Source organism: Dipodomys ordii, unplaced genomic scaffold (genome assembly GCF_000151885.1).
Source record: "Dipodomys ordii isolate 6190 unplaced genomic scaffold, Dord_2.0 Scaffold34, whole genome shotgun sequence".
In the NCBI taxonomy this organism is placed as follows: Eukaryota; Metazoa; Chordata; class Mammalia; order Rodentia; family Heteromyidae; genus Dipodomys; species Dipodomys ordii.
Window position 1 is genome coordinate 1,405,019 of NW_012267250.1, and position 6,766 is coordinate 1,411,784.

Here is a 6,766-nt window from a genome sequence, read left to right on the forward strand (position 1 = left end):
TTGAGCCCCGCACTAGCATGTCAATGATTCTGACCTTAATAAATAATATTCATGTTCAAGGTCATAGGAAGAAAACAATAAAGAGCTTTAAAAACAAAATTTCTACCCTGGTGCCAGTGGCTCATGCTAATAATCCTAGCTATCAGGAGATTGAGATCTGAGGATTTCAAATTAAAGCCAGCCTAGGCAGACAAATCTTTGAAACTCATCTTCAACTGATCAACCAAAATCTAGAACTAGCGGCCTGACTCAAATGGTAGAGCATCAGCTGTAACTAAGAGTAGGGAGATTGAAATCAAATTCAAAAATGAAAAAATAACTGAAAAAAATAAATACTTTTTAGAGACTTCCAAAATAGACTCTGAAAGATAGTAAATAATTAACTTAGTCTGATATTTTATTGTTATTGTCCAACCATTTTATTATTGTACAATTAAATTGGATAATTTAATAATTAAAATATCACCTAAACATTATTTCCTGAATCTCTACATGCACAATCCCAAGGAAAGATCCATAAAATTATCTATGGCTAGTTTTCCCCTGGTATACACTGTAATATGTTCTATTGTAGAGATTTAGATAAAGTGATACCTACTTTCTAAATGCTACAGCTTTATAAAAGGAAAACATACAAAAATGTCTAGAAAACTTTGCAACATAAATTCACACTCCTGAATGATTCCGTAGCCTTTCAATCACTTACTTAACTTGGAAGATTTTAAACTCAAGCTTCCCGGTGAACATTTAAAGTTCTTTAACTCCAAAGATTTCCTATGTCTTTGTGGTTCACCATGACCAACCCTCCCTACAAGAGAACAATCATTATTACCAGATCTCACTTCTCTGAAGGTCTGTCTTCAAGTTCTGAGAGAGCTTCGGACTGACCCAGCTCCTTTCTTCAAGGGGTGTCTATCAGTGAAACATGCACAGTTCTAAACAGCTCAGAGAGTGTTGCAATCAGAAATTTCACAACTGGAGGCACATGAATCATGGCTTTGTATATCGTGGATGCTAAGGAGAGACTCTTGTTGGGTGAGTTCTGAGCCAGTGATGAAGAAAAGAGTGATAATGGAATTAAAATGCTTCTGCCTGCCACGCCACTCCTCCAGCTCTGTGCCTCAACAAATAGATGAACTAGAGCTTCTTAGCACAAGATAGACTCACACCCCTATGTGGCTGCAATAATGTTCATCATGTAAGCAAAGCATCTCTGCAATTCCTGTCCATTCTATTGCAATACCTCAATGTTACGTTCCTCAATATTGTTTTTGGGTTCTTATACTGATATGTAAATAAAGTACAAGAACTGGCAGAAAACACAGCATGCATTATACAGAATTTTGTCTTGTTCCTACGGTGCATATCCCCTAAAGTCTACAGATAGCTAAGGAAACAACAATCAAAAAGGACAAAAAAAACATTAAAAAAAAAAAAACTACTGCCAGGCACTGGTGGCTTACACCTGAATCCTAGCTACTCAAGGGGCTGAGATCTGAGGATCGCTATTCAAAGCCAGCCCTGGCAGTAAAGTCCCCAATAAAACACTCAAAAAATGGTATTGTGGCTCAAGTGGTAGAGTGCTAGCCTTGAGCATAAAGAGCTTCAGGGAAAGCACCCAGGCTTGGAGTTCAAGCCCTACAACTGACATGAAAAAACAAAGCCCACAACCATTTAGTAACCAAACAGAACTTGAATAACAACAAATAGGTGTACTCTTCAATCCGTGCACTTTTAAAACGCCCAGTTTTGGTGTCTGTACTGGGTAGAGAACTGCTGTTAAAGAAACTGAAAAGAATCTTAGAAATATTTAGAATTCTGAACTCAGTTATGGAAACTTTTTCTCTGGCTAGTTTGATTAAGCTAAAGCAACCTTCTAAAATGATTCCAAAGCTATCATTTTACATTTTTGAAATTTATCTTTAGATGAAGACTATTCCTTAATGCATTCTTGAACTTTAATCATTAGGTTAGACTTGTGTATATACAATAGGATTCTAAGAGAGGGCTACAAGCACATTTAGCTCCCAACATTTCTTTTAGTTAAGTTGCTAGGACTTAATGGAATAGGATTGATTACATATTTTATTTCTTTGGCTTATATTGCAAAGTACATTAGAGCCAGTTTGGAGACTGTAGTTGGAGGTACTTTTGCTTCAATTACTATGATAGTTTTGGTAGTTTCATATTTATTTATAGATTTATTTAACTTATAGGAGGCTTCACATTTCTATATTTGAACATACAATTTTATTTACAAAGTATTATGCTCTACTCATGTGATATTTTGAGTTTCTAAAAGTAAAACATGACTGGAGATGATTCATGTGTTGGCAATAGAATAGTCCCTGTTATCTGCCTTTTCACTAGTATAGTTTCAGAAACTGTTAATCAAATGCAATTCAAAGATATTAAATGGAACAATTCCAATAATAAACAAATTCATAAGGTTTTAACAACAAGCCCACCTTATTGGTTGATTTGTTACATGTGGTTTTGACCAAAGTAAGCACAATAGATAGATAGATAGATAGATAGATAGATAGATAGATAGATAGATAGATAGATAGATAGATAGATAGATAGATAGATAGAATTTATATATAATTTAGAGAATTTTCCAATACATGAATTTAAAATTCCTGGACATGCATTATTCAACTCAGTTGAATTGGATTATGTGTTTCCCTGCCCTTAATTTTGTGAAAATATACCTCCCCCAATTGCAAGGTAAAAGTCATGGTGATCTCAAGCCAAAAAAAAAAGGCATTATGTGCTTGATTTAAGTGATAGGTGAAGATTTTAGACTTATTGGAAGGTGACATGTTTTTAGTGGAAGTTGGGTGGAGTCATAGGAAAAACGAATAACCCATACATAGTGCCACAAACTGCATTATGTATATTTGTCATTTTTCTTCAAAAGTGTTCTTAGAGGTATGTATTTATGATAGTAAGGGTCTACTGTAACACAATGTCATCTAATACTACTTACTCTGTCCCACCTGAGATGCCAATCATCTCTTGTATAGTATATGATAGCCACCTGTTAGTCATTTAGTAGTCATATCAGTTATTAGATCAACTGCCATGGGAGTTGTGTTTATGCTACCCTTGTAATGGCGTGTGGCCCACAGCACAGGAATAATCATCCTGGTAATCTGTATATGCCAAAGCAAAGCCATATGGTAAGAGTACTTCATTTAAGTGATAAGGTTAAAGTTTGACAAAATTGTGTGTGTGAGAGAGAGACAGAGACAGAGAGACAGACACAGACACAGAGACTGAGACGGAGAGAGAGAGGGCAGGGAGAAATAACTAGATGCCATTTTCATATAAAAGAGCTTTGTGGATCTAGTTGCTGGGGCTGACTTTGAACTGATATCCTTCTATCTCAGCCTGCTGAGTTGCTAGGATTATAGTGTAAGGCACTGGTACCTAGAGAAGGGACTCTGGTAATGAATATTACTGGAATCCTCCAGGGGGTGACAGCAGTGTTCATGTGTGCAGCTCTAACCTCAATGTGCTGTGCATTTGATATTTCTTGTACTTGTAAATTCAGCCTCACTTGTGAGAACACAACAAATTCCAGTATGTTCTTTTATCATTTCATCTTCCTCTAAAGCTGCACCACTACAAATGCTAGCATTCAATTCCTTAATGGGAAGTATAAAATTTCTGTGAAAATCTCTTTTGAGACATGCATGTAGGAGCATGATTGAATTTGCATTCATCAACGGCACTAGCAAGCCCTATTTGTCTGTGTATTTTTTATTCACATTGTGACGTTGAAAGTGTCTATGGTCAGTGTAGCGTTTCTTTTATCATTTCATCTGTGGTTTCACTGAATAGAAACCCATTTGTTTACATATTTGCTTTTCTATCAGTAATTGTGATTTGGAGTCCTGTAAAATCATTTCTTCACTGTTTAGACTACAAAATAAAAGGGGAAATGTGCTTTGTCTTACTCAGTAGACGATTTAAGGATGTGAGAAGGCTGTCCATCTTCCCCTTTCCTTTTTCCTTTCTGACTTAACATCCTGTGGGGGTTGGTGTTTCAATCAAGTTTCTATGTCCATCAGTATATTTTTGTGGGATAATGGAAAGACTAGGGAAATCCACCATTTGACTCCTCTTGCTAATACTATGTAGCCAGTGGCTTCTTCCCACTGCTTTAGTTCTGGAGATTAGGAGTATCCTAAAAGGGTATGTGTATGGTTTAGAGTGTATTTGAGATCTATTCCCAGACTGAATCCATTTTAAAATCTGTGCCTGCGGTATGAACCAAGAATCTGATGTTTTCTCAAGCAGGTTAAGGGACTTCATGTTTGTGAAATGACTTCTCTTCCTTTGGCAAATTGCCTTGGGGTATCATCCCCTGAGGTTTGCCTTTTATTGGCCTATTGATAGGGACCTACGCTATGGTGTCTGAGGTCTGAGGTTTCTAATTGAGCTTTTGTGTGCATGGAGGAATCTGTTGAGTAGATATGTGTGGTATCTTGAACAACAGAGTTTATTGAAGATTATGAGTCAGAGGAAATTACTCACAGACAGATAAGCATTAAAAATTACACCCTTTGTTAATGAGTCTAATAATTCTTTGAGGCATGAGAATTTTCTTAAGAAAGGGGTTTTAAACTGAAAAGGATTGTGGAAGATATCATAGCATTCTATGGACTCTCAGATGTTTTCCATTTATAAAACATACCATTACATTATATACTCTTAGGGGAGAAAATCCCCATCGATTTGAATTCTTTGTAAGAAGTATTTTTGAATAGATAGGTGTAAAAGTGTAAATAATGCACAGAAAATAAATGTAATACTATTTACACTAGAAAACTGGAAGTGGCACTGTGGCTCAAGTAGTAGAGTGCTCGCCTTGAGCTAAAGAGCGCAAGGACAGTGCCCAAGCCCAGAGTTCAAGCCCCACAACCAACTAAAAAAAAAATATTTATGACCATTTCTGGGCCATAAAATTTGTGTAAGAGCTTACCCAGTGATTCAGACTTCATGTGTAGGTTTTAATACTCATTTTTTATTTAGTATACAAAGCAAAATTATTGTCTGCAAGCTTCAGAGACCTCTTTCTTCTTTTCATTTTGTGAGAGCTTTACAAGGGGATTGGGAAGAAAGTCTGGAGACAGGTGGATGATAGAATTAATCATCTTTGCTCCTCAATTTGGGTCTATATTTAAGGTGTTCAGAGTGTCACCATCCTTTATCATGTATATTAATTATATAGAATATATTTTGAGTGTATTTAATAATGGATAACTAACCTTTGAGAAAAGATTCGTTTTATCCATGCTACAAAGAACTTAATTGTCTTGCTTATACATTTTCCTAAGTCTAATGTTCTCATTTGAAAAGTGATTGTGATGTGGCTTTCTCCATCAATAGGCTCTAGTGTTTGAGGGTGTGAATACCAAGCCAGTGTGTGTATGAGGGCGTCTACCGGAGAGGGTGGATGAGAATAAATATGGTTGAAGTAGTTAACTTGCAAGTATAAAAATAGAACATTGAAACTTGTTAAGAGTGATGAAAGAAGTATGAGAAGGAAAGGTAGAGTGATAAAGGTGATGAAATTGATTGGAGTACATAGTATTGTGTCACTATGACATTCCCCTTTTGTACAATTAATGTATAGTAATAAAATCATTCTAAAAAGTTTTATGTTGGTAAGATAGACCAAATAATCTGGAAAGAGTTTAATGAACATCTCAGTAGGCAGATAACTCTGAACTTCCAAGGTCATAAGTAGATGAATCTGCATTTAAAAGCAACAAAAATAACCCATTTTCCACATTTATCCTCCAGCTTGTGACACACAGAATGAGGAGCACCATCTTATCTTTGATTAACAATGAATTCTACCTGTGAGACTGTGATATCTTTTTTCTTTTTTATTGTCAGTGATGTACAGAGGGGTTACAGTTACATAACTAAGGTAATAAGTACATTTCTTATCAAACATGTTACCCTTTCCCTCATTTTTCTCCTACTTTCCCTCCCCCCGAGTTGTACAGATCATCTCCAACATATTGTCTTGTGTATATAGCTGTTGCATTGGTTCTTTGTCTTACCATTCTGTTGTTCTCCTTCCCTTCCATAATTCAAATAAATGAATGTACAATATCAGGGTACCAAAATAAAATACAGTGACAACAGGGGATAAACCAGAGGGGAAGAACACACAAAAGAAACGAGAAATCACATAGCACCTTAAAGATAACAACAACAAAGAAAAACCTCTTGTGTCAATGTCTTGGAGATCATTTTGTGTAGCATAATTTTATGTAGTCATATGTACATAGCTTTTGACCTTTTCTGCTTATCTGGTAAGATTATCCTACACATATACTAATTATTGCAAATAAGGGAGTCCATGGGACTTATGTTTCTTAAGATTTGGCTTCTTTCACTTAACATGATTTTTTCCAAGTCTTTCCATTTCCTAACAAGTGGGGCAGTGCCATCCTTTCTGATGAAAGCATAGAAGAATATATATATATATATATATATGTGTGTGTGTGTGTGTGTGTGTGTGTATAATTTTCTTGAGAGCTATCTGGGTTGGCTCCATATCTTAGCTATGGGGAATAATGCTGTGATAAACATAGTTGTGCTGGTAGCTTTAGTAGGTCTTGTTTGTGATCATTTGGGTAAATGCCCAGAAGTGGGATTGCTGGGTCATAGGGTGTGGAGAGCTGCGGGAGCCGCGACCAAAGACGGCTGCAAAAGCTAAAATGGCAGGGCCGCGTGGTGC